Genomic DNA, 18,205 nt, shown 5'->3' on the forward strand with positions numbered 1-18,205 from the left:
GTATCCAGCCCTTTTCAAACAACAGTCCAGCTGCTTCCTTCCTTCCTTCCTTTCCCTCTTCTTTTTCCTTTTCCTTTTCCTTTTTCTGAGACAGGCTCTGACTATGTCACCCTAGCTGGGCTTGAACTCAGGGAGATCTATCTGCCTCTACCTCCTATATACTAGTATTGAAAGTGTGTACCACCACATCCAGCCCTCTTATTTCTTTATTAATTTAATTTAATTCTTTGTGGAGGGTGGTGGGAGCATGGTCTTGTGTAGCCCAGGCTGGCCTGAACTCACTATGTAGGCAAGGGTAGATTTCACTTCCTGAATGCTCGCTTGTATTAAAGGCAAGTATCGCTGTGCCTAGCCCCTTTTGCTTTTGAGATGGGTTCTTATTGTGCATCTCAGAATGGCCTCAGAGTTATGACAACCCTCTTGCCTTAGCCTCCTGGGTGCTGGGACTATAATCATGTATTACCATGCCCAGCTTAAAGCCTCAAACTTTGTGGCTACATGGGTAGGTACACATGTATACAAATGTGTGCTGAAGCCATAGGTTCACATGGGCTGCCACCTTCTTGTTTGAGATAGGGTCTGTCATTGAGCCCGGAGCTGACTGATTCAGCAAGACAAGCTGCCTGTGGAGCTCCGGGTACTCCCTTGGGGTTGCGTTCCCAGCAGGACGTGGGTGCTGGGGATGCAGCCTTGGGCCTTTGTTCTTGTGTGGCAAGCACTTTGCAGGTTCGTCTTCTCAGGCCAAACTAGGTATTTTTCTAGGGGCGTCTCTGTGTCGTCTGCCTACCTCAGGTCCAGGGCTCTCCTCGAAGGCCTTACTTCTTTCTACATACGTGCCAGAGTTCACTCACGGTTAATCCTTACATATGCAGCCATCGGGGGGCAGCAGTGAGCTAGGGCAGCAAGGACACCGTGATAAGGCTTCAGAAAGCCATCCTTGTTATAAACTAGATGCAGTATGTTCCCTACTGTCTGCTACCCTTCCAAAGTCCAGGGGAAAGCAGGGCATGGTGGTGCACACTTTAACCCCAGCACTCAGAAACTCAGAAGGCAGAGGCAGACAGAGCTCTATAAGCTTGAGGCTCTAGCAGGTAACAAGTTCCGGACTGACCAAAGTTACATAGCAAGACCCTGTCTTACTGATGTAGGAATGAGTTATGCCCACAGTGGGTGGGGCACTGAGTCGAAGCTAAGGGACAGAAGAGACCCTCAGGATGTCTACTCAGCCACTCATTCAACAAATATTATTCAAGTCAGGCATGGGGACTCATCTCGGTACTAGAGAAGCTGAAGCAAGAGGATTGCTGCGACTTTGGGGTCAGCCTGGGCTACGGAATGAATTTCAGAGTACGCTGAGCTGTGGAATGAGACACTGACTCATAAAGCAAATTTAAGCAGGCGATGGTGGCGCACGCCTTTACTCCCAGCACTTGCAAGACGCAGGCAGGTGGATCTCTGAGTTCAAGGCCAGCCTGGTCTACTGAGTTCCTGGACAGCCAGGGCTACACAGAGAAACCCTGTCTCAAAAGACAACAAGCAAGCAAACAGAAGCAAAAACAATGACCAAAAAAGCAAAGCTAGAATGACACATGCCTATAATCTCAGTGTTGGAGGATCCTAGCTGTTCAAGGTCATATGTGGCTATTGTTCCAAAGCCAGCCTGGGTTACCTGAGGGCCTGGCTCTAAACCAAGACACCGAGCTCTGTGCTGGGGGAAGCTGATAAAAGGGGCAATACCCTAGGTCAGAGTGGGGCCTGAGGTGAGACAGACGAGCGGCCAGGGAAGGCCTCTTAGAGAAAGGGACATGGAGCTGAGCCATGACAGTGAGGAGGAGTTTGCCCGGAGACCGGAGGCGCTCAGAAGGTCAGAGCAGAGCTGAAGTACTGAAGCCACAGAGAGGAGGACCAGACACCAGACAACGGCCACAGCAGGGCTGGACATCAATACTTTCTAACAGAGAAACCGAGGCACAGAACCAGGCTAGGAGATGACCCTGCAGTAGGCAGAGCCTGCTTTCTTGTCACTCAGGCCAGGCATCTGGCCCTTTGTCTCTGTGATCTTTATTCCTGGGGTCTGTAAGTCTGGTGCACACCCTGGGCCGGGGCTGACACCTGGGAGGCCCTGTGAGCACCAGGTGTCACTAATAAGTCAGTCGTCTAACAGGCGTCCGATAAATTGGCTCCGAGTGTCTCTCAAGCAGGGCACAGTGCTCCAAAGCTCCAAATACTGATGAAGCCAGCAGCACCTGTGTCTCCTACAAACATGCTACTTCTGGTCCTCACTGCTCCATGCTGAAAGCCACCTTCTGTAAACACAGGCCTAGGCAGTACTGAGAGCACTGCAGGCTTCCAAAGAGCCTTGAGCCCAGGCCCTCAGGACCTCCCCACAGTAGCATTTTGTATCAGTCTAGCTATAGAGCCAGCTCAGCTCAGCCTTCCAAGATGCAAGCTTGTAGGGCAGTGTGTCAAATGTCGTTGGCAACCCAGAGGCTGTTACTTGCCAGCTTACCAGTCTACCTGACAGTGCCATACGCCTGTATCCAGCAACATGCCAAGCACCGCCCAGGGGTAGGGACCGGGCCCAGCCAGGGGAGGCGTGGGGGAATGGTGCTGGGCCTGCAGGCTTGGTTTATCAGCTTGCACAGAAGGCAGAAACCACATGGCCAGGAAGTGGCAGGTGTGAGCAGAAGAGGAAGTGTACAGGCTGGAGCTGCCACTCGTCCCCATGTGCTGGTGATATCCCTGCCTCCTCTGATGTCCAGGGCTTCTGAAGTGACCACAGCACCAGACTCTGCCCAGGATGAACCTGAGGCAAAAGGGAACAGAGAGCAACCTTGGGTTCAGTCACTAATGCCATGAAAATAGGGGCACAGAGGAGGGTAGGGAGAGGGACCTCACTTCCTCCTCTCCCTCCCCGGGGAAGATCAGTTCTTTTCACAAGAAATGGTTGTAATTGTGGGTTTCGATCAGCCAGAACTCCAGGAAATGGAATGTCTAGTGAGGGAGACAGGTATGTTGAAGAATTAAGTACAGGGACAGAAGTCTCCACCAGAGCGCTATGGGCGAAACGACGAGATGGTTTCCCTCCATGGGGGTGGGGGGAGCTCCACATCCATCATGATGCAAAGGAAGCTGAACAGGGTAAAATGCAGTGACATCAGCTGCCACCCCCAACCATGCTGGCTGCCCAGAAGGGCAGCTGACTGTGAGCCCCAACAGAAATATGTGCTGCCCCAGATTCCCTCCTCCAGAGTAGGTTTATCCTCACCTGCCTGGCTCCTGGACAGTATAAGTAGGGCTGGAGGGAGGAGGAACCAGCACAGTGATTCAGAGGCAGTCCCCTAGGGAAGGCCGGGGCCAGCTTCCAGGCCTGTGTATTTTTTTTAGGTCTAGCTATATCTATCTGTCTGTCTGTCTGTCTGTCTGTCTGTCTATCTATCTATCTATCTATCTATCTATCTATCTATCTATCTACCATCTATTTATTGCCTGTTGCCCAAATTGGCCTCAGGTTTGCGAAGCTGGCCTTGAATTCCCACTCCTCTTCTCTACACCTCCCAAGGGCCAGGATTACAGGCACGTGTCACCGCTGCCGCTCCTGGAACCTTTAATCTTGTTTTCCTGTCCCTTGGCTGGCAGGACAGGGCTCTTTCCAGAGACTTGGCACAGAATTCCAGAGCTTGGCCTACTGACAAGGCGGTGGCAGGAGGCCTGTGCCAGAGGCTCCTCAGAACTCCAGGTCTTGCAGTCACACCCCCCCCCCCCCACTGTACTCTGCACAGAGCATGCAAGTAACTTCCCAGAATCCATCATCACAGTTGACCTCTAGAGGGGCCTGGAGCCTCTTGATCCCTGTCATAATGAGTCTCGGAGCTCATGGGCATCACTGCCTCAGGAGCCCCCAAGGCCTCTGTCTCTGTTCTCTGAGGCCTGTGCAGGGGGTAGTGGCAAAGCTAAGCAGGGGCTGGGCCTCCTGGGCTCATCTCAGTACCCTTTACTGAGCCCAGTGAGGCCCGCAGTGAATAAAGGGCACCGAGGAAGGTGCCCTGCAGGCCAGACTCTTCTGAGTGACATAGGTGGCCAATTTTCTCAAAGCTTCGTGAACTCGTGCGGAAGGAATGGCCCCTTACACTAGTAGGGACCTCTGGAGCCCTGACTCTCCTTAGCTGCCTCTCTCTCTGTCTCTGTTTCTCTTTACTTGAGACAGGGCCTTATGGAACCCAGGCTGGCCTCAAATTCATTGTAGCTGAGGCTAGTCTTGCTTGAGTCCCTCATTTCCCTGCACCCTGCCTTCTCTCCTTCCAAGTGGTGGGATGATGGACTCATGAACCATGGCTAGCTTCTTTTTATTTTAGTTTTTGGTTGGTTGGTTGGTTGGTTTTTGTTTGGTTTTGTTTTTGTTGTTGTTGTTTTTGAGACAGGTTCACTTTGTTACTTTGACTAGTTCGGAGCTCTCTGGGTAGACCAGGCTAACCCCAAGCTCAGAGATCCACCTCCCTCTGTCTCCCAGGTGCTCAGATTGAGGCACAGTACTATACCAGCTTGCTTTTTGTTTTTTGTTTGTTTGTTTGTTTGTTTGTTTGTTTTTTTGTTTTTTGAGCTAGGCTCTCACACTATAGCTTCTATAACTCTGGATAGCCTGGAACTCACTAAGTGCCCCTCCTGCCTCTATTTCTTGCATGCTGAGATGACAGGTGTGAGCCACCATGATCCGCTCCGTCCAGACTTTGAGATGGGCCTGAAAACCTTCCCACTGCAGCCAAAAGCACAGGGCTTCTCCCAGGAATGATTTCCCTGAACCTAAGGACTATTACTAGATTCAGTGACAGAATAATCTGGGGAGGGAGCTGGGGGCTGGCATGTAGGTAGAGAAGGCAGAATCCTTCCCTGTCTCTCCTTCCTGCTTTCCCAGGAGCTCTACCCCCACCCTAATCCCACCCTGCGTTCTGCTTCTAGGCCTGGCTGCAGAGGTCAATGTGAAGCAAGAGTGTGTCCCGGGACACCTCTGCTGGAGGCACAAAAGACTCCAGGCAGGCAGTGGTGCTGAAAGCTGCTGACAGCAGGCCTCCTAAGGAGGGAGCCTGGAGACAGGGGAGGAGGAGAAGCCCAGTGGGTCTGCTCCTCCCCCACTGTCACCATAAGCTAAGAAAAGCTGGGAGTAGAAAAACCGCCAAAGACCACCAGTGTCCCCGACCGACCGCACAGCTCTGTGCTGCACAGGCCTTTTGGTCTCTGGAGCCAGCTGCCCGGGGCTGATTAGGCTCCGGAAAAGAGGCCTGTTCCCCAGCCCTTGCAGCTCTGGCTGAGTCTGAGTCAGTCCTGTCAGGAAATCATTCATAAAAAATGACACCTTCGCAGGGCCCTGTCCTTGGCCGCACAGCCTCAGGTCAGGGCCCGAGCCCTTGTCTCTAGCTCCTCCAGACCCTTTTTCCTCCTCCTGGAACTAGACCAATGAGAAAGCATGTGAAGTCGGGCCAGCTCAACCCAGTAAATCAATGATGGCAGATCATCTACCCTGGGGACAAGAGTGGAGTAAAGAGTGACTTTGCTCAATTATGAACGTGTGAGCAAGTGTCATTGACACCTTCCAAAGGTTTCCAGTGCTGTATGGTGGTGGGCATTTATTTATTTAATGTGTGGACATCTAGATTGAGTCTCCTAGGATACTACCTGGGCCAATCTACCTTAAAGGGAGACAGATCCATGGAAGGGAAATGACCAACCCCAGGTCACCAGAGACTGACAGAGGTGACAACACCATTGGAATTTGGGAACTAACCCCAGAGGAAGAATTGAGCTCTTAATCTTAGCTCCCCTTATCTGTCCCTGCTGACTAACGTCCAATTACCCTTGTTTTCTCTTCTCATACCCTGACCCTTTGTTTCCCAAAGATACAAAGTATGCATTGACCTGGGGGGCCTTTGCAGGTGCCGAGCCTCTGAGCCTCGACAAGACTAGATCCTATCAGCTTCTCACACAGACCTTCCCTGGACACTCAAACTCCCTTTCCATGCTACCCCCTCCCCCACCTAAGCCCTCACCCAGTGGTACACTCCTGTAATCCCAGCTGTTTAGGAGGCCAGGGAAATGCCTGACTAGGCTACAGAGTGAGTTTAAGATCAGTCTGGGCCACTCAGTGAGACAATCTCTCAAAAGAAAAAGAAAGCTATGGGGAGTGGCTCAGTGAGAGTACATGTTTCCGCAAGCATGAGGACCCGAGTTCGATTCCCTAGCGTCCGTATTTAAAGCTGGGCATGACTGCACAGCCATAACTCTAGCTCTGTGGGAGACATCTGAAGGAAGATCACTCAGGGCTTGCTGGCTGCAAGCTCAGCTCCAGGTTCAGGAAGGGAGTCTGTCTCAAAGTAGTAAAATGGAGATGAGAGAACAGAGCACCTGACGTCTCCTCTGACCTCTACAAGCACAAGCACATGTACCCACACATGGGTGAACATACACAGCACATACAAATACACACAATCAAACAAAACTCTCCAAATAAAAGGCCAGGTCTGGGAGGTGGCTTGCTGGGTAGTGTTTGCACAGTAAACACAAACACATGTGGGTGACACACATCTGTAATCCCAGCACTCCTCTGTTGAGATGGGAACAAGGACAAGAGGGAGCCTCTCCAACAAAGTGGAAGATTAGGCCAGCCTCCGAGGTGGTTCTCTGACCTCAGTCACACGTGTGAAGACATCTGCGCGCATATGCCCTCCTACATTTACCTCAGCCTCACATACAGTAGAGAGTCAGTAAATGAAGGGCTGGGGTACAGGCGAATGGTAAAGCGCTGGCCTGGATGAGGCCTGCTGCACTAAGAAAAACAAGTCATCTCCAGTTACCATATGGTTCCTTATTGACCTGCAGTCCACCATTTCCCTGAGCAGAATGAGCCTACCAAGTTGATATTGCCTACTATGGTATCCCAAAGGCCTGGCACAACCAGAGCCCCTAAAGCTGGCACTCAAGTCCCTGTATCTTCTCGTGTGTGTGTGTGTGTGTGTGTGTGTGTGTGTGTGTGTGTGTGTGAGAGAGAGAGAGAGAGAGAGAGAGAGAGAGAGACCTGGAACTCACAGACATTTGCCTGTCTCTGCTTCCCGAGCAGTGGAATTAAATGTATATACTACCAGGCCCAGCTGTGTCTTTTGAGTGTGTCCTCAACTTAACGCTTTGAATGACCAGACATCTATCCTTTACTAGGGAGTGAAGCCTGGGTTCCCTGGCATTGCAAAAATTAGGCAGGCAGGCAGGCAGGCAGGTACAAAGTGCCTTTTCCCAGCCCACTCCTGTTTCAGAGAGAGCTGATACAACACCAGGCCTAGGGTCCCCCGGCACCAGAACCAGTGCTGGTTTTCAAACCCTCTCTAGGTGACGGCATTGTGCAGGTTAAGAGCCACAGACTCAAACAAGTGTTCGAGTCTATTGTAGCAGACTCAAGTCGAAGACCGAAATCATCTTGCAAGAAGATAAGATACTGAGGTCAGCATTGCTGAGGGCCATTAGAAGTACCCTCAGTCCTGAACACAATGTGGGCTGCTTCTGACACCTACATATCTCCTTGCTGCCTCTACTGCTCGCTAGCTAGAGGCTGTCAGGAGGTGGGTCGAGACACTTCCCTATCCCTTTCCTGTTGCACATTTGTCTTATCCTGTAGATCTCCTGGTAGGCTCTGGCTCTGATCGTCTGACTCCTGGCCCCTCTTGCCTAGTGCTGGACCTGGGTCCTAGGCCTCCAGGCCATGCTCCTCACCTCCCTGTGAAAGCAGAAGTTGGCTCCATTCAGCCATTCCTGCTTTGCCCACTACCCCCAGTGACTCATGATTCACCAGCGTGGCCTCCAGCTGGGCCCCTGCATTCGTCCTCCAGTGGACACTAACCACGCTGCCTTGGAGTAGGTGACCAGCTTCTGGGGAGCAAGACTCTACAGTGCCCAGCACCTGACCCAGAGCCTGGCACACAGACTGTCTGGAGCAAAGGAAGAAAGGCTAAGGGGAGTTCTCATATTTCTCTCATCAGCCTGCGAGGTAGAGAAGCATCAGTGGGACTGAGGGGAGACCTGAGGATCAGAAGGTTGTCATAGATCTCTGTGAGTTCAAGACCAACCTGGTCTATAGAATGAGTTCTAGGACAGAAAGGGCAACATGGAGAAACCCAGTCTTGGAAAAAACAAAACAAAAATGCAAAGATAAAAATGAAAACAAGGAGGGTTGGGGATTTAGTTCAGTGGTAGAGCGCTTGCCTAGCAAGCGCAAGGCCCTGGGTTTGGTCCCCAGCTCCGAAAAAAAAAAATTTAAAAAAAATAGAAAGAAAAGAGAACAAGGGGGCTGGAGAGATGGCTCAGTGGTTAAGAGCACTGACTGCTCTTCCAGAGGTCCTGAGTTCAAATCCCAGCAACCACATGGATACTCCTTCTGGTGTGTCTGATGACCGCTTTAGTGTATTCAAATAATAAATAAATAAATAAATCTATCTTTTTTTTTTTTTTTAAGATTTATTTATTTTATATATGTGAGTACACTGTCGCTGTCCTCACCAGAAGAGGGCATCAGATCCCATTACAGATGGTTGTGAGCCACCATGTGGTTGCTGGGAATTGAACTCAGAACCTCTGGAAGAGCAGTCAGTGCTCTTAACCGCTGAGCCATCTCTCCAGCCCATAAATCTATCTTTATAGAAAGAAAACAACATAAAACCTTCCCAAACTCCGACTGCTACCCAGCCTTAGCTTCTGGACAGCACACTTTAGTTCTAGAGCCTCAGTTCTGTACATTGGAGGTGACTATAATTCTACTTCAGGGAGAATAACGCAAACTCTCAAATATTAAACACTCCGTGCAGTACATTTCCCTAATAAAGCCTAAACAAAACAAAAATAATAATCACCCACTGAATGCTGGCAGTCATTTGTACTTAGAATACCAGTGTCTGCTGGATCACATACAGAAGAAGCCTTCTGGAAGGAGCAGATGTTGGTTTTGCTGAAGATGATGACAAGGGAGGGTTATGAGAACTATATCCATAAAGCATAGAACTTTGGGGCTAGGGAGATAACCAGAGGACTGAAGTTGGGATCCCTAGCACATATGTAAATCTCTGGGCAGCGTGCTGCATGCACACCTTTAATTTCAGTGTTGGGGAGGCAGAGACAGGAGGGCTGTGGCCGGTCAGTCTAGCTGATCAGTGAGGTCTAGTTCAGTGAGAGACACTGCCTCAAACAAACAAGCAAATACAAAAAAGGAAGGAAGAAAGGAAGGAAGGGAGGGAGGAAGGAAGGACGGAAGGAAGGAAGGAAGGAAGGAAGGAAAGGAAGAAAGAAAGAAAGAAAGAAAGAAAGAAAGAAAGGAAAGAAGGAAGGAAGAAAGAAAGAAAGATAGGCAAAAACCTCATGGTGGTGTAGGGAAGACACTCAAAACTTAGAGCTTTTGCCTCAAAAGCTTCAAGAACAGAGCGGGTGTGACAGTTTGCCAGTGATTCCAACGTTGTGTAAGTGTAGACTGGGGATCCCTAGAGCAAGCTGGCTAGCTATACTAGCCTATCAGTGAGTTCTGAGCTAAACTGAGAGACCCTGCCTCAGTGAATATGGTGGGGAGGAATCAAAGAAGAGTTATGTCCTCTGTCCTTCACACACACACACACACACACACACACACACACACACACACACACATCACATCACATCACATCACATCACATCCACATGAAAAAGACGAAGATTAAGAAAGATACTGGATATCAACTTCTGTTCTCTACATGTGTACACACGCATACATACCTCCACAGATGCACACACAAACTCATATAACATACACACAAAGAATAAAATTTCATGGGACAGAACTCAGGAGTCAGAGGCAGGAGGATCTCTGTAAGTCTGAGGCCAGTCTAGTCTACACAGTAAGTTCCAGGCCAGCCAGGGATGCATTGTGAGACCCTGTCTTAAAACAAAAGGACAAGCGATTAAAATGTTATGGAAACGAGAGAGATGACTCAGTGGTTAAAAGGACTGACTGTCCTTTCAGAGGTCCTAGGTTGGGTTCCCAGCCCCACTATGGCGGCTTACAATAGTCTGTAACTCTGTACCAGGAGACCTGGTGCCTTCTCCTGATTTCTGCTGGCGTCAGGTGTGCATTTGGTGCACACACATATGTAGGCAAACACTCATACACAAAATGAAAATGAATGGCTGGGTGTGATGGTGCACGCTTTTAGGCCTAGCACTTAGGAGTCTGAGGCAGGTGGATCTCCGTAAGTTTGAGGTCAGCCTGGTCTATGTAGGGAGTTCCAGGACAACCAGGGATACATAGAGAGGCCCTGTTTCAAGAAAACAAATACAACAAAATCTTTAATAAATGAAAATATTTAGGAAGACATTGGAAGTCTACCAAGCCTACATCTGACCTACACACACACACACACACACACACACACACACACACACACACACACACCCCACTGTTCAAAATGTCTATAGAGATCATCTGAATGAATTCCTGCTTGCTGCTTGATTGGTTTTAAAAACAGTCAAGTAGCCCAGGCTGGCCTGGAACTTTATAAGTAATCAAGGGTAGCCTTGAATTCCTGCTCTTTTTTTTTTTTAAGACTTACTTATTTCGGGGCTGGGGATTTAGTTCAGTGGTAGAGCGCTTACCTAGGAAGCGCAAGGCCCTGGGTTCGGTCCCCAGCTCCGAAAAAAAGAACCAAAAAAAAAAAAAAAAAAAAAGACTTACTTATTTGAGGGGTTGGGGATTTAGCTCAGTGGTAGAGCGCTTGCCTAGGAAGCGCAAGGCCCTGGGTTCGGTCCCCAGCTCCGGGGAGGGGGGGGGGGAGACTTATTTATTTATATATGAGTAACTGTCACTGTCTTCAGACACACCAGAAAAGGGCATCAGATCCCATTACAGATGGTTGTGAGCCACCATGTGGTTGCTGGGAATTGAACTCAGGGCCTCTGGAAGAGCAGTCAGTGCTCTTAACCTCTGAGCCATCTCTGCAGCCCAGACTCCTGCTCTTTTTATCCTACCTTCTAAGTGCTGTAATCCCTGTATTTTATAGTTGAGGGAACCACCCAGGAAAAGAGGAAGAAGGGAACACCTCTATCAAGGATTTACACAGAACAGAGAGGGGAGGGCTGGACTGGGGTGGGGGTCTGACTTCCTTACAGGTTTCTAAGGACCTGGAGTGGACATGCTTCCAGCATCTTGGCTGTGCTCTACTTAAAATCATTGCATGTATTTTGGGATCAGCAACACCCCTCCCCCCATCAGTCTCTGGGCTAAGCACTGGGGGAAGCCCAGGGGCATCATCTAGGAAATGGAGTTTGTCCGTTTAGTTTGTCTTACCTCTCTTCACCAAGCTGCTTTGCAACGGCTCTTTGAAGTGAAAGCAGCCTTAGTCCATAAGCCTCTGCAAGCCCTTACTTAGTCACCAGCGGGTACTGGGTCTCCCAGAAGCCCCAGGCAGTTCCCTATCTCTCTCCACTCACCACCGGCCATGGGAAGAGAAAGTACAGCTCAAGAGTGAACCCTGCCACCCCTGCCCCCTGCACCTGTCAGGGCAACTCACTCTGACCCAGCCTGCAGATCCCTCCCCCTCCCATAATTCATGCCCTCTTGCCCTCTGCTCCCTAGACATTGGACCTCTGACATCACTCACAGTCTGTCTACCAGGATTTACGATTCCCTGTGCTTTGCTCAAGTTTCTCAAACTTGATTTCAAGTTCTCCCAGGGTGAAGCCTGGTCTTAGAAGTCACCGCCCTCCAGCACCCCTGGAGGTAAACCACTGGTCTACAACCCCAAAACTGTAGGAAAAATCTAACAAGAATGCTGGTCCCTAAAGGGGCAAGCCAGCAGGTTGTTTGAATCTGGGGCTGCTGCTCACAGAGAGAGCTGACAGACTTGAGCCTGGCAGGTGTGAAGGGAAGAATGGCGGGATGGTGCTCAGTTTCCTTAGCCCTACCACGCAGCCTAGAGCACTCTATACACTTTGCTACTGTGCATAGAGTAGTAAAGTCATGGTTCTTCTTCCCCTGGCCGGACTATTAACCACCATCTTAATGAACAGTGTGGAGAGGGAAGGGGGGATTGACTTTGCAGCCAGAGCAGAGAGACAGAATTCTTCCTCAGACCGAGAGTAAATCCATGCACAAATGAAGTGCCCACAGCAGGAAGGACTGAGTGAATCCAAGAAGGACCACAGTGGGAAGAAGCTTGAATGCCCAGCGTGAGGGCAGAGCCCCTGTGGAGCAGTCTGAAGACCTGCATCAATGTCCTACCCGGAGTAGATTACACTTGTAACAAAATTCCAACACAGCCAAGGGACTAAAGGTTGCCTTTAATCCCAGCACTCTGGAGGGAGAGGCAGGTGGATCTCTGTGAGTTTAAGGCCAGGTTCCTGCCCTGCTTGAGTTCCTGCCCTATTTTTTTTTTAACATGATAAACAATGACTTAGAAATGTGCTTTGGGTCAGGGTGTCCCATCACAGAAATAGCGACCTTCCAAGACAGCTGACATATATGTAAGAGCACTGCATGTATGGCTGATGTTTGTGGAGGCCAGAAGAGGGTGCCAGATTCCCTGGAACAGAGTTATGCATGATTTTAAGCTGTCATGTAGGTGCTGGGAGCCAAACTCAGATCCTTTGAAGAGCAGCAGCAAGTGCTCTTAACCACTGAGCTATTGCTCCAACCCCACTGTCTTAAGGGGCCCAACAGGGTTCACAGGGCTCTGTACCACAAATCCTGACAACCCGAGGTCAGTTCCTGGAACCTACCTGGTGGGAGAGAACCAACTTCCACAAGCTGTCTTCTGACCACCACAGGTGCTCACACACAAACACACAGTAAGTGTCAAAGAAAACAGAAGCTGGAGAGATGGCTCAGCAGTCAAAGAGCACTTACTGTTCTTGGAGAGGACCTGGGTTTGGTTTCCAGCACCTACATACTGGCTCACAGCTATCTGTAACTCCGGGGTCGGGGGATCTGATGCTCTCTGGAATAATCATACAGATACAGCACTGTCTTAGTTCCTTAAGAATAAGCCTTGGGACAGTGTGGATATGGAGAAGAGGGAGGTAAGACACGCCAAGAGCAGGCAGGGCTTTCTGAGCTAAGAACAAAGCTCAGCCAACAAGCCCACAGGAGACGAGCCTCCACTGGAGACACAAGTACCTCCCAGGCTGGCGAGCAGGCTTTGGGCCTAGTGCTCTATGTAGTAATTCTGAGCTGATTCACAAATGGGGAAACTGAGATTCCAGTGGGTTGTGGCAGTTGCCTGAGGTCGCAGTGAGAGGGACATGGACTAGTACTGGAACCCAAGCTGCTTGACCTGTGAGACCATGTCCTCCTGGTGCCTACAGCGGTGATGAAGGCTCAGGTGCGCATCTACTGTTGGAAGTACCAGGTGACTCAGCACTTGGGAGGCAGAGGCAGAAGGATCACTGCAAGCTTGGGAACAGCTTGTTCTATGTGGATTCCGAGCCAGCCACGACTACATAATCATAGCAAAAAGACACAACGAAGAAGTAGCCAGGAACACAGAGTCCAGGTGGCCTCATGATGTGGCTTCTCAACATGGACATCGGGACATGGTGTTCAGGAGGTAGGCAGGGGATACTGCCTGCCTTTTTACCCTGGATACCATGCAGAGCCGTGAGCATTTGGATCTGTCAGACCTGTCTACGAGAAGGCTCACAGAAACCAGGTGAGACTCTGGAAGGGTCAAGACTTAATCAGGCCACCAGCAAGTCACCATTACAATTCACCTGATTAGGTAGAACCTGTTCTTAGGGCCACCAAGAGTGTGACTCTTAGAGAACACCCTGAATAAGACCAGCTCTGGATGGCTTGGTTTGAGGACACTCCTGCTTCTGGGTCCCGTTCCTGAATAGTGAGATTATCACTGACTACAGGACAGCATTCCATGACCACTGGTCAGTCACCACTCTCCAGGTCTGCATTTCCCTTTCTGTGATATGAGTGGGTTTTGATTTTGTATGTATGTTCAAGTGCACATGCACCCTGTACATGTGTGTATGGAGTCTGGGGGCCAACTTCAGGTGTGAATGGTGTCCACTTCCTTTTCATTTTTTTTTTCTTTTTTCTTTTTTTTCGGAGCTGGGGACCGAACCCAGGGCCTTGCGCTTCCTAGGCAAGCGCTCTACCACTGAGCTAAATCCCCAACCCCTTCCTTTTCATTTTTTAAAAAAGAACAAAAAGCAAAACCCAGGGTCCATCATGTAGACCAGGCTAGACTTCAACTCACAAGAGATCCACCTGCTTCTATCTCCCAAGTGTACACTTTGACTTTTTAATATGGACTCTGGGGACTGAACTTGAGTTTTCATACATGCTAGGCAAAACTCTACCAACCAAGCCATGTCCTTGGCTCTTGTGTTTTCATTTCCATCCTGATTTAGGCTCTGACTTAGGATCTCATGTATTCTAGGCTGGCCCAGAGCTTGTTTGGTAGCTAAGGATTGACCTTCTGATCCTTCTGCCTTTACTTCTCGAGAGCATAGATTACACATGTGCACTGCCAAAGGCTGAGTTTACTTGCTACAGGGATCAAACTTGGCTTTGTGCGTGCTAATGATCACTATACTAAACTGAGGTATATTCCCGGCCTCAGCCCCGGGATCCTATTTGTCTTTTGAGGGATGGCTTCACAACATATTCCAGGACAGCCTTGAACTTGCACCCATCTTCCTGTCCTAGCGTCCCAAGTGCTAGGATTGCAGGGGTGTGCCACACCTGCCTTAACAGAGTGGCTCTGCCTTTCACTTTCTATGAAGCGGCCTGGAGCTCACTGTGCATGCAGACCAGGGTGTTCTGCTGCCTCTGCCTCCTGAGTGCTGCGACTAAAGGCACCACAACGCTTTGTGAATTCTTACGTTAGATTCTAAGGGTCCTCTGAGGTCTCGTGAGCACACCTGGACCCTGCCCAAGGGCACTGACTTTTTGTCCTTGGAACTTCTAGTGGTGACCTTGCTATTGGTGGGAACAAAGATTCAAATATCAAGTTTCAGAGCATCAGGGCTTCACAGAAAGACTTTGTCAAAGAACAAAGAGAGGTGGACAAGTGTAACACTGGACATCCACCAGTAGGACAGTCGGGCACTAGGATGGCCGGACCATGTCACTCACTTGGTTAAATATCATTGGGGATGTTTCAGTGAAGGTGTTTTTGAGATGGAATTAAATTTAAATTAGGTGAATTGGAGTACAGCAGACTCCCTGTGTACTGTGAGTAGCCTTATCTAGTCAGCTTAAGGTATTAATGTAAAAAATCTGACCTGCCCTGGAGCAAGAAGGAATTTGCCAGTAGTCAACCTCAGGAGTGGGACTGCAGATCTTCTCTGGGTATCACTGTCATCTACCCTAAGTCCTCTTGAACCTCAGTAATCCTGACAGCAAATCCTTTAAGATAAAACAGCTCTGCCTGGCAAGAGAGCAGACAACCTGCAATTTCAGACTTTGAGAGGTGGAAGAAGGAGGATGAAGAGTTCAAGGCCAACCCTCAGATACAGAGTGAGTCCTGGGTCAGCCTATGCTACTCATACAAGACTCACAAAATGAAACAAAACAAAACCACACACACACGCGCGCGCGCGCGCACACACACACACACACACACACACACACACACACACACACACAGATAGACTGTATGCACATCTTGCTGCTTCTGTTCTCTAGAGAATCCTGATGAATACTGGCATTAACCAAAGTAACAAATATCATAATAACACATGAACACATTAAATTGCTTCACAGCCAGAAAGGGACGGAGAACCTTTATGGGGGGAAAAAAACCTTCAATGTAAATAAAAACAGTTTGTTTGGGTTTTTATTGTTGGTTTGTTTGTTTGTTTGTTTTTGAGACAGGGTGTCTTTGTATAGAGGTGTGTCAAACTCAGAGATCTGCCTGCCTCTGCCCCACAAGTGCTGAGATTAAAGGTGTGCACAGTAACAGTGAGCTTGGTAAAAGTGCCTGTAATGTGTGATGACAATGAAGAAATGATGGTGAAGATCTTTAATCTGAATCTATAATTTCAGCACACACTATGCTTAGGTCAGAGAATTTCAAGCTTCAGAGCATCCAGGGTGTCACAGAGAGACCGTGTGTCAAACACCCAAGACGAGACAGACAAGTGGTAGCACAGAACATCCACCAGGAGGATACATCACTGGGAGGAGCGGAGGCTGAGGCGGCTCTTGCTTTTGATAAGGAGAGCTCTCCATGCTAACTGACAAAAACAAGGTATAGGTTGGTATGTATACACACTACTGTCTGTGTACACACAGAAGAGATGCACATAGATTCAAGTGCAAAAGCTCCAGGACACAGAGTAAAATAGCAGATCCCCTCTGGTAACTGGAAAAACAGGTGGGAAGGGGTCCTCGTGTCTACTCTGAACTATTCTGCTGAGGACAGCAGGTAAAGGGCCTGGTTACCAAGCCTGATATCCTGAGTTCTATTCTTAGGATCCACTAGGTGGAGGAGAGTGTGCACTCCTGAAGCTTGTCTTGAGTCCATAAGCGCCCAAACATGTTTCTGCCTATTCCACATAAATAAATGAAAGGACAACAAAACATTTATGGGCTGGGAATACAGCCCTGTATTTGGTTCCTTGTAAAGGTTTGACATGGGGTACATTCCTATAGTCCCAGCACTCACTCTGAGAGTAAGGTAGGAGGACTGTCATGAGTTTGAGGCCAGCCTGGGCTATACAGTGAGCACCAAGCCATCTAGAAATGCATTAAACACATCCTATTTCAAACAAGTTATCATTCTCTTTTTGATGAAGGCCCCTAGTTCTCTCATGAGATTAGCTATGATCCAAATGTGGAATTTTAAAGGGACATTTAAGAAATTGGATTAGAGATTTATTAATTATGTGCATGTTAGTGCATGCAGGCCAGAGGCATTAAGTTCTCTGGAGTTACAGAGGGTTGTGAGTTTCTATGCAGGTGAACCACGAAAACCAGATCTAGGTCCTTTGCTTAAATAGCCAGTGCTCTTATTTATTTCTTTTCAATTAATTTTTTTTTTAAATTTGAGGCCAGCCTGGTCTACAGAATGAGACTTTTTTTTTTTTTTTGGTTCTTTTTTTCGGAGCTGGGGACCGAACCCAGGGCCTTGCGCTTCCCAGGTAAGCGCTTTACCACTGAGCTAAATCCCCAGCCCCCAGAATGAGACTCTTAAACCCTGGAGAAAGATGCTTAGTAGATTCAGGACACCCAGGACTATGCAGAGAAACCTTGTCTCAAAAAAATATACCTGTATCTATATGTATATAGAGATATAGATATAAATCTTATTTCTTTACCTACTAGGCATACACCTGTGGGAATCAGTTTTCTCCTTTCACCATGTGGGTCCTGGGGATTGAACTCAGCTTGTCAGGCATCGGGATTTACCTGCTAAGCCATCTCACTGGCACTGGGTTTATTTTTTTGAGACAAGGGGTCACGTAGACCAGGACAGGTTTTATGAAGTGTTGGAGAAAAATGTCAGACTTTATGCATGTTAGGTAAATAAGGTCACAACCCTGTGGTCTTTTTTTTTTTTTTAAATCATTTGTATTGTTGAGTGTGTGTGTGTGTGTGTGTGTGTGTGTACGCGCGCGTGTGGGTGTGTGCGCGCACACGCGTGTGCCTACCTTCTGAGGTCAGAAGAAAGTGTGAGGTTGGAGTTACAAGCTGTTGTGAGCTTCCAGAAGTGGGTGCTGAGAACAAAGCAACCAGGATCTTCTCAAAGAGCAGGAAGCACTCTTAACCACAGGGCTATCAATCTAGCCCCCATGCTGGCTTGCTTTGAGGCAGGCTGTCACTTTGCTGCCCTGGCTGACCTCTAACTTTTGGTGAATTTCTGTCTCTGCCTCCTCAGGGCCAAGGTTACAGGTGTACGTGGCTACACGCAGCTCCGAAGACTCTTAAACCCTGGAGAAAGACGCTTAGTGGATTCAGAGCTTTTCTTTAGAAACTGTTTTTCTTTTAATTTACCACTTAACCAAAAAGTGGTTCATCTTCTAGAACCAAAACAATCGAAGATGTCATCAAAAGACTTCCTCCTTATAACACAAAAAAACAAAGAGACAAAACTAGAAATAGTCTGCCCTTAGCTCTTCCAGAGAAGACTGAGCACAGGCTTTAACACAGAGACTTGGCAAACTGTGGCTGGCAACACCCTTCCCCTCCAAACAG

The 18,205-nt window shown here is 48.7% G+C and overlaps 1 long non-coding RNA gene across 2 annotated transcripts in view; it reads left to right on the forward strand.

Moving 5' to 3' along the window:
• LOC120101758 (uncharacterized) overlaps positions 1-24 on the forward strand; it is a 5,034-nt gene extending 5,010 nt beyond the window's left edge. For both annotated transcript variants that reach the window (XR_010064999.1, XR_005502662.2), the window contains exon 2: positions 1-24. This exon is cut by the window's left edge and continues 581 nt beyond it. This is a non-coding gene — a long non-coding RNA (uncharacterized LOC120101758).
• Positions 25-18,205: the final 18,181 nt, after the last annotated feature.

This window comes from Rattus norvegicus, chromosome 3 (genome assembly GCF_036323735.1).
Source record: "Rattus norvegicus strain BN/NHsdMcwi chromosome 3, GRCr8, whole genome shotgun sequence".
In the NCBI taxonomy this organism is placed as follows: domain Eukaryota; kingdom Metazoa; phylum Chordata; class Mammalia; order Rodentia; family Muridae; genus Rattus; species Rattus norvegicus.